The following is a 10413-nucleotide window of genomic DNA, read 5'->3' as shown; positions in this document are numbered from 1 at the left end:
TTGGCCAATGCCAGCCTCGTGTGAGTTCCAGCGGTGCACTGTGATGATCAGCGATGCTAGGAGATTCTCCAGGACAAGGTGGTGAGGAGAGGAGAGGACCAGAGAGATCAAGTGCATGAGGGTTGGCATGTGCACGGCATGGCATGGTTTTTGCTCTCTCCTCACTTTAATCATCCAAAGCAAGGACATGCATTGATGCAGGGGTCATAGAGGAGCAATGATCAACAAGTTTGGAAAGGGGTTTAGTCAGAAATCTGTTGTGTAAAAGAGTGTGTTTGGTTTGCAAATTGTTGCCTGCAAGGTGTTCGACATAATGGCCGCATGAAGATTTTGTTGAATTTTGAAATTCTTTTTGGTGAAGTTGATTCAAATATTCAAAGGAGTAGAATGGTGGTGGCGGTGGTCAAAATGGTGCTGGTTTGCAAAATGCCAAAATGGGTATGATCTATACATTGCTTCAAAGTCTCCACTTGTCTCATTTATATTGGTCAAACTAGGCAGAGTCAACTATGATGGTCAACACCAAAAATGTTCACCTTGATATGGTCTTGGATGAGGTGGAAAGAAGTGAGGGGTTTTGGTTTAATAATCTTCCAAACCAGGGGTGCAAAGTGGGCAACATTTTATAAAAGGGCAATTTGACCATTATCACATGTCACAAGGATTTGATTTTTCCTTTGATTTGATTTGTGTTTCTTTGAAGCAAATGTGTTTGTTATTGATATATTAAGGTTTCACAAGCAATGGCACAGGCAATGAGGGCCTTGGTTGATGATTTGCAAAAATGGCCATTTGTGTATGTGAGTGAGATTTCCATTTTCTCATTTATTTTATTTCTCTCTATTTGATTTGGTTTTTCTTGATTCAAAAGTGATTTTTATTTGTTTAGGAACTTTTCCAAACCATTGAAACAATTTCAAAAGGCCTAGTTCAAAGATTTGCAAAAATGGCCATAAGCACATGTATGTGATGAATAGCATTTTTCTTAATTTCTTATTTTCCTTTTCTTTGCCTCACTTAGGCATGGTCTAGGGTCCATTTAGGGTTTGATGGGGTTTAGTGTTGTTTTCAAACCATTTGGGCAAAGTAGAAGGGCATAGGTCAAAATTTGGTAATATGGCTATGTGCCACATATGCCTCTATGCATATGTTTATTTGATTTTTGATATTATTTTTCTTGACCCAATTGATGTTGTTGAGTGTTGAAATGGTATAGAGGAGTGATCCAACCATTCACAACAAGTCTTAGGGTCAAGATCCTCAAATTCATAAATTTGCTATTTACTCTCATATGCCTCTATGGCATTTTTATTTTCTTTTTAAGTTCTTTTGTTTCACCTTGGATTTGGTTTGATAAGTACTAGGTAAGGTTTATTAAGGTTTTCCAATCCTCTAAACAAGGTAGAAAGGCCTAGGGTAAAGTCTTACAAAAATAGCCATAGGCACATATGCCATTTTCTTATTTACATTCTTTTTATTCTGTTTTAACTTGGATGGTGAAAAGAGGGGTGAGGTTTAGGGTTTAAGATCATTTCAATATACTTCAACAAACAATTATGGCAAATAGCACAAGAATTAAGCATGAGTACTATGCATAGCACAATTTGTAATAAAGTTTTTGTTGGTTCCAAAATTTGGAAATAGGGAAATTCATTTTCTTTGTTTTGAAATTTTTGGGATGTTACACTCCCCCACAGCTGCCTCACCCGCCCTCCATTGAGACGACCGAGGTGGCCTCCCAAACCATTCTTTGTTCGTTCTTCCCAAGTCATGGCGTTGCCCCGCACCTCGACCCCCCTCCCCCGAGGACCTACATGGACAGAGCGTCGACCGCATCCCGTGCAGCGCGGGGAGACTAGCGGGGCTGCCATCGAATCGGCCATCCACACTGCCACCCAAGCTCACCAACAGATCCGTCAAGGACGACCATGCACGGCGGTGAAAGATCCGTCGATCGGTGGAGGTCACCCGAGCAGTGGAGGACGGACGGCGACGCGCGGCCGTCTTCTGCGACTCCGGGAGCCCGCCCACCGTCGAGCGATGCCGGAGAGCGGACGCTCGATGGGGGGCATGGTGGACGCTCGAGGGGGAGGCCATGGCGGACACGTCTTCTTCGAATCCGGGAGCCCTCCCACCGTCAAGCGCTCTTCGTCGAGTGCTGCAGGCCGTGGACTCCAAGCGAGCTGCGTCTGAAGAGGGGGTCAACGGGCGGCAGAGGAGGCCAGGCCATCGCTCGATCTGTTGGGGAAGAATCAGCCTTCTGTGAGCTCGCTCTGTTGTTCAGGAGGTGTTGGGAAGCGGCGGTCGCATCCCTCGCCGTGTTGGACACGTCCAGGAAGCGGACGCTGCAAGGACTAGCCGTGATCAGGACGTCGAGCGTAAGGACGGCATGATGGCAGGTGCATCGAGCTCAAGGACCCTGGCCGTCACCGGTGGCCCTAAAGAACGAGTGTGGATGGTCGTGGTCAAGGAGGGAAGTGGAGGAGCGGTGGTTGTGTGAGTGTTTGACCGTAGACCTTAAGGGATAAGGATGCCATGGCCCTTGTGTTTAAGAGATGGTAAAAACTAGAGGCGGGATACGGTCAACGCAACAACTAACTAAAAAACGAATCTCCTTGCAGATCTGACGGTAATGAACGCATGCGTAGCTACTCCTGTGTGTAGCAAATCCACTCTCATCAATCTTATCACTCAAGGAGGAGGTTTCTTCAACAGAATTAGCTTCTTACCTTGTGGAGCCCTCTCAGTGTGCCATTCAGAATAATTTATCATCATATCATCAAGGAGTTTTGTTGCAACCCCCAAACTAATGGACATAAAGGTACCTCCAGCAGCTGAATCCAGATGGTTTTATCAGAAAAATTCAGTCCTGCATAAAAAGTTTGCATGATCATCCAAGTAGTCAGTCCATGAGTGGGACAATTCTTTACCAAAGATTTCATTCTTTCCCAAGCTTGAGAAACATGTTCATTATCAAATTCTCTAAATTTCATTATGTCACTTCTCAAGGATATAATCTTAGCAGGAGCATAATATTTTCCAATGAAAGCATCTTTGCATTTAGGGTCTGTTTGGTTCATTGCCCACGGTAGCCCCACCAAAAAATTGGTTGCCTATTGTATTTTGGTCCATGTTTGCTTTGTTGCCAAAATTTTGGCTACCAATGGGTGTCCCACTATTTGTCTCACGGAATCTTGCCAAATAATTAGTCAAGTGGGGGTGGAGAATTCCGTGGATAAAAAATTGGCAAGCCAATTGTTGCCAACATTTGGCAGGAGAAGGTAGGGCACAAACCAAACATACCCTTAACCCAAGAATCAATACTATTTCTAGGCAAATACAACAACCAATCTTTAGCTCTCCCTCTCAAAGAGAAGGGAAACAATTTCAGTTTTATAATGTCACCATCTACATCCTTATACTTTTGCATCTCACAAAGCTAAACAAAATTATTAAGGTGAGAAGCATCATCATCAATACTAACACCAGAAAATTGCTCTTTCATAACAAGATTTAACAAAGCAGGTTTAATTTCATAGAAAGCTGCTTCAGGAGCAGGTGGAGCAATAGGTGTACAAATAAAATCATTGTTGTTTGCGCTAGTAAAGTCACATAACTTAGTGTTTTCAGGAGTACCCATTTAAGCAAAAATTAAAATGGAAACTAATTTTTTGTGTTATTGATATAATGAAACAAACAAGACAAAATAAAATAAACTAAGCAAAACAATAACAAAGTAAAGAGATTGAAGATGAGAGACTCCCCTTGTAGAAATCCTCTTTCTCCCCGACAACGGAGCCAGAAAATAGCCTTGATGAGTGCAGAGCACGCCGTTGGGGAACCCCAAGAGGAAGGTATGATGAGCACAGTGGCAAGTTTTCCCTCAGTAAGAAACCAAGGTTGAATCGAATAGTAGGAGAAATGAATGACTTCTGAAGGTGTTTCTAGCTAACTTTTGGCAGGGCGCACTACCGATGTCAGCAACAATGTGGAACCTGCACACAACACAACCATAATACTTTGCCCTAACTTGAAGTGAGGTTGTCAATCTCACTAGTTTTGCTGAAAACGAAGGATTAACCGTATAGTGTGGAAAGAGATGTTTGTTTGCAGTGGAATTAAATAGAACAATGTTTGAAGTAAGTAAAAATAACATGAGTATGCAGTAGATGATTTTATCAGTGTAAAAGAAAGGACCGGGGTCCACAGTTCACTAGAGGTGTCTCTCCATAAGGATAAATAACATGCTGGGTGAACAAATTACAGCTGGGCAATTGATAGAATAAAGACCATACACGACAAGATGATTACTATTAGATTCATTTGGGAATTACAACATAATACATAGACTGTAATCCAACTGTGTCTATGACAAATAATCCACCTTCCGGTTAGCGTCCGCACCCATTTCATTATTAAGTTGCAAGGAACAAATTATCGCATTAAGCAAAGTGTAAAGTAAACAATAGAATTATCCTTAGACAAAGCATTGTTGTTTTCTTCCTAGTAGCAACAATACATCTACAATCATAGAAATTATTGTCACTCTTCCAGATTACTAGAGGCATGAACCCACTATCGAACATAAATACTCCCTCTTGGAGTTACAAGCATATACTTGGTCAGAGCATCTACTAGCAACGGAGAGCATGCAAGATCACAAATAACATATGGCAAGTATATAATAATTCTCAACCATAGTATTCAATATTCACCGAATCCCAGAAAACACAACATGTAGTATTACATAAAGATGATCTTGATCATGATAGGCAACTCACAAGATTTAAACATGAAGCATAAATTGGAGAAGACAACCATCTAGCTACTGCTATGGACCCGTAGTCCAGAGATGAACTACCAACGCATCACTTCAGAGGCGGGCATGACGATGTAGAGGCCTCCGGTGATGATCTCCCTCTCCGGCAGGGTGCTGGGAAGAGCTTCAGAACCCTCCCGACCTAGGGTCGTCGTTGGCGGCCGCGACGGAACTTTTCGTGTATGGAGGCTCGGGTATTTAGATTTTTCTCCAACATGTGAATAAATAGGCGGAAGGGCGAGGTCGGTGGGTGCCCGAGGGGCCCACACCAACCTAGGCATGGCCAGGGGTGGCCCGTGCCTAGGGCAGGTGTGGCCGCCTCCTGGCACCCCTTCGTCTCTCCTCTGGACTCCGTCTTCGTTACAGTAAAATAGGAACTTTGGCTTTTGTTTCATCCAATTTCGAGAATATTTCCTGTACATCTTTACTAAAATACAAAACAGCATAAAACAGGGAACTGACACTATGACATCTTGTCAATAGGTTAGTTCCGGAAAATGCATAAAAGTGCAACGAAGTGTAAACAAAACATACACAAATTGCTGTAAAACAAGCATGGAGCATCAAAAAATTGCAACGTATCACTCCCCATGTTGATCTCATCATCAAGAGAATCCCTCGTCCACGTAGACCCATACATAGAAGAGTGTTGTGCGTAAGCTGTGGTATGAAAAAACATTAGTCATCACGAATAACATATTCTACAAGACATATGGAACATCAAATATTTAATGGTACATACCACATGCTAGTCCCACGAAGATCCTCCCTCCTGAAAAGGAGTTTGCTGCTGCGTGTAGTAGTCAAAAGAAGCCAACTGCCATGACGACCCTCTAGCCTTGTCAAGAGGTGGTGGTCTCGGAGTCGGCTGCCATGACGATCCTTCAGCCTGGTCATGAGGTGGTGGTCTCGGACTGGTCTGATGTGAAAGGTGTGGACATGTGTCCTATATGAGCGACATGGGTACCTGTGGTCGGGAGGTTGTGTTGCACGAGGTGCTGCACAATGCCGGAAGTGCGACTACGCGTGATAGCCGCGTATACACATAGTAGCTTCTCCTCTAGACGCCTCAACCAAGAAAGCTGCTGTTGCCATGGTAGGATCGGTCCGGCCGATACCGATCGTGTATACTCAGTAACTTCGCCTCCTAAATATCGGCCGTCAATATAGCCTGCCATTGGAAAAGACATATATTAAATATGTATGTTAGGTAACATAATTATACATTGACTAAATAGAATTTACTTACATCATGGTGTCAAGAGCCCACTGTAGACTGAGTTGGGTACATATTCCACAGTGTAACAGCGGGCCGGCGTGTCCTAAGGGTCAGATGGTTGGCTCACACATAGTCGAGTCACGTCCATATACATTTGTAAATAGGCGCTGAATAGTTCATGATCAAACGACAAACAAGGCTAGACATGTGTCATCGTAATTTCCCACTCCGAAACGTAAGTCTGAAGCCTCCGCAACCAGTGTTGTGCAGACCAGTGGGAGTCCCCTTCCCCGTGAACCTGAAATCACAAACAGAAATTAATAGATGTGAAAGACATACGAGCGGAAATGAATTAATGTGAAACATATATGGTTGTACATGTGAACGACCGATGGTAATTGAACATCTGTGGGCGGAGGAACAACCTCCTAGTGGGACCCAAACTTCCTCATCACCCTTTGTTGCACCATCTCCTCGACAGAGACATCAAAGATAATATTTGATTTTGTCATCCAGTAAAGCCAATCTCTACCGCACAAGATATCCAGCTAGGGTACCGAGCATGTATGGTCGCTAGCAAGTAAGGATCGCATATCTCATGTGCTTCGAGCAACACTTCAAATTGCTCACTGACGCCAGGTAGCAATTCATGACCTGATGGTGAACAAATCGTCTCTGTGAAACCAACAAGTTAGTTTCAAAAGATAGGTATGAAATTATGTATGTATGACATTATGAAAGACAACAATGCACATACCGTAAGACGTGTCCAAATTTTACCAAAGGTAGGCATGTCAATCCGGTCAGTACGAACCAAACTCATCACCTTGCTATTGTTGACTGCATATCTGAAAATTTGAAAGAATTTCATTGTTGGTTTAAGTCATCTCCAGTCAAACTCTCTCATCCATTTTCGCAGAATCTTTTTGGTCAACTTTTGTTCATCTCAACATTAACCTGTTACTCACCAACACAGCATATCTCCACACTTAGTCTGACCACATGTCTGACCACTGGTATCCTAGTATGACGCCATGTTCATCTACAGTTCCGGCGAGTCTTTTGGGTCACGAACCCAAATAAGATCAACCTCAACCATAGAACACCACTGGTCATCCTTGACCGCTGCCGAGTTCATGTATCCTTCAAACCACTACGCGCCAGCTCGAACAACGACTCACTCGTTTTATTCCGTTAAACCATGTTTCGACTCACTATATGCTTACGCCATAGCCCCTCATCAGCTGAGTGTAATCCTCTGCGAGACTCTAACTCCACCTTCAACATGAGTCCACCCTACCTCCAACGATCCTCGTCCAGCTACATGGTATGGATCTCGCGCACGATCAACATTCTTTATCGGAACAAATAATTCGGTGCAAATTCCATGCATAGACCATTATTTTGTCTCGCTCTTTTATTGACCTTCGCTAATGCCTTCAAGAAACTCCTTTGACCATATGGCAGCAACTTAGTCATCAGAACCCTTGTGGTTTTTTCTGTATCACACACCAGGTCCACACACCTTTTTTTTTCTTCCAAATCTGACCTACCTTGGACCACCAGCGTGAATGCTTGGTCCGTGTGTGCATGCAGCTCCCGTGGTTGTACAGATCGCGCGCACGCACACGAACGGGGAGCTCCTCCATGCCGACGGCAAATCATATTTCCCGCCCATTAGCGCGGCTTATTAAGTCCCGTACGCATGCGGGAGCGAGCAGGCCGCGGCCCATTTCGTTATGATATTTATTTTTTCTTCGATTCTTTTTTTCTGGTTTTCGGTTTTCGTTTTTTTTTTGTTTTTTCCTTTTCTGCTTTTTAACTTTCTCTGTTTTGAGCATTTTTCAAATTCGAGCATTTTTTAAAGTCGAGCAAATTTTAAAATCATGCATTTTCATATTCGAATAAATTATCAATTCGAGCGAATTTCAAATTTGAGCAAGTTTCGAACTCGAGCAAATTTTTGAATTTGAACATTTTTGTAACTTAATTTTTTAGATATGTTTTTTTTCCAATTTCGAAGTTTGTTTACATTCAATATTTGTGTTAGATTCGCAAGGGGTTTGAACTTGCATCTACTCGCTCGTGGGGCGGATTCCACAACCAGTGGGATACTGCTAGGTTTGTGTTCATTGCAACAACTATTTTACTTATGTGTACCGTGCTAACAAATTAATGGGCTGGCCCATCTAAAATTGCGTCCAGGCGATGGCTGCTCGCTCCTGCTAATGAGTGGGAGGTAGGCGCGCCCTATGCCAACCCGGTGGACAGACCGATAGCCATTGCACACCCGCGCCACTTGCTTCGGTTAGTTGGGCCTCGACCCAACAAGAGCTGCTATATTCTCTTTCTCTATTTTTCGTTTTGTTTCCTTTTTTCGTTTTTACCTACTATTTTGGTTCTTTTTTATTTTTAAAATTTCAAAAAACTTAGTCTTAATTTCATTCAAAACCTTTTTTAAAAAAAATAAACATATATCAAATTTGAACATATTTTAATTTAAATTTTTCTAAAATTTAGCATTTTTTATATATGAACATTTTTAGAATTTTGAATTTTTTTCAAACATGAACATTTTTTAATTCGAATATTTTTAAACTTTGAACATTTTTCAAATCTGGACGTATTTTGAATTTGAACATTTTTTAAACTCAGATGATTTTAGAAGCTGATTTTTTTTCAAATTTGAAAAAGGAGGGAAAAGATACAGAAAGAAAAAGATACAAAAAAGAAAGGAAAAAAACATAAGAAAAAAACGCAAATGGGCCAGGCCCAACACCCGAGAAGGGGTGTGTGCTGTTTGGTAAGCACCGACCTGGTTGGCGTATAGGATTGCACCCCCCCCCCCCCCCCCTCCGGTCTTGCGGTTTTTCCTTGAACCCGCAAAAGAGAGAAAGTAATTTGGAAGGGCAAATTTATTACCAAATGAAGGGCAAATTATAGAATGGCCAAGTAAAGAGGGCAAATAATAAATTTCCCCATTAAACAACTAGAACTACTACCTCCGTCTCAGTTTAACAGACGCGCACGTAGTTTAAGAAATTACTTTGACTATTATTTTGGTTAATAAAATATGAAATATATGTCGCAAAAATTATATCAATGGAAATTTTTTTTGCATACGAATCTAATGATATAAATTTTGTAGACATAAAATTTATATTTTGTTAACCAAATAGGAAGAGAGTATATGACTTCCCAACCGTGCCTGGCCCGCTAGGTTCAATGACATTACCTATCAGGCTGATCCGGCTTTTCACGTGGAGTGACCATCTTCCTTGATGAGAATTGACATTGGTCCAAAGGCATGAAAGCATAGCTCAATTAACAGGTCATCACAAAACTCTCGTTTTTTTTTTTTTTGAGAGGTAAACAATGTTCATTAGCTTAAAACAACACAAGTACACATCACACGGAACAAAAGAAGCCTGGTGACCGGGTGTATACGTGAGCACGCATCAGTTGAGTGACACGTGTCTAACGGCATCTGTTCTCTCCGTGAGGTGATGTACTACTAAAAAATTGTTTCACAGGATTCCTTAGACCTGTGGTGCTCTTTTCCTCCATCTACTCCCAGTCTCCCCCTCCGAGCCGCCCCCATCAGAGCAGAGGACTGGGGAGGCAGTGCTGCTCTCCGGCACGACATGGGCACCAACCCAACAACCCGCGCAATCCCGCCGCTCTACTCCCTCCCACCAACCCGGTCACCACGAGGCCATCGGCAATGGCGACCATGGCGCCGTCCAACGCGGCGGCGGCGGCGGCAGTGATGTCGCTCGACCGCGCCGCCGCTGCCCTGGCCTCCTCCGCCTTCTCGCGCCGCCTCCGGATGCCGGCGCGCCCGGCTCGCGGGATGCGTCTGCGGGGCCGCGGCGGGGCGTGCTCTGGAGAAGGTCGTGCTGCAGCCCATCCGGGAGATCTCCGGCGCCGTGCAGCTGCCCGGCTCCAAGTCGCTCTCCAACCGGATCTTTCTCCTCTCCGCCTTGTCCGAGGTGAGAAAACAAGCAGACAAAGCCCCTCTCCCTACTTCTCCCCTTTGTGTGAATTGGACCGCACCGAACAAGTCGGGGAAAACCGGCAGAGCTGCCGCCATCGGGCCTGCAACCCGCTCCCGAGCCGCCATCCTCTCCCAACTGCCGAGACCGCCACCAAGGCACCGGCCACCAGCAGCCTTCATCACTCCTGTACACCTTCTTCTAGCTTCCCGGCGACGCTGGAGGAGACGCCGACGTAGCGCGGGAGAAGCTGAAGAACAAAATCCCCTGACAAGATCTTCGTCGGCGCCTCGAAGAACTCGCCTGGGAACCCAACCTCCGTCGACCAGAGCGAGCGGCGGAGATCCATGTCCGCGACTCCTCGGCGTCGCCATAGAGCT

This window comes from Lolium perenne, chromosome 6, assembly GCF_019359855.2.
Source record: "Lolium perenne isolate Kyuss_39 chromosome 6, Kyuss_2.0, whole genome shotgun sequence".
Lineage (NCBI taxonomy): Eukaryota > Viridiplantae > Streptophyta > Magnoliopsida > Poales > Poaceae > Lolium > Lolium perenne.
This window is presented reverse-complemented; position numbering follows the sequence as displayed.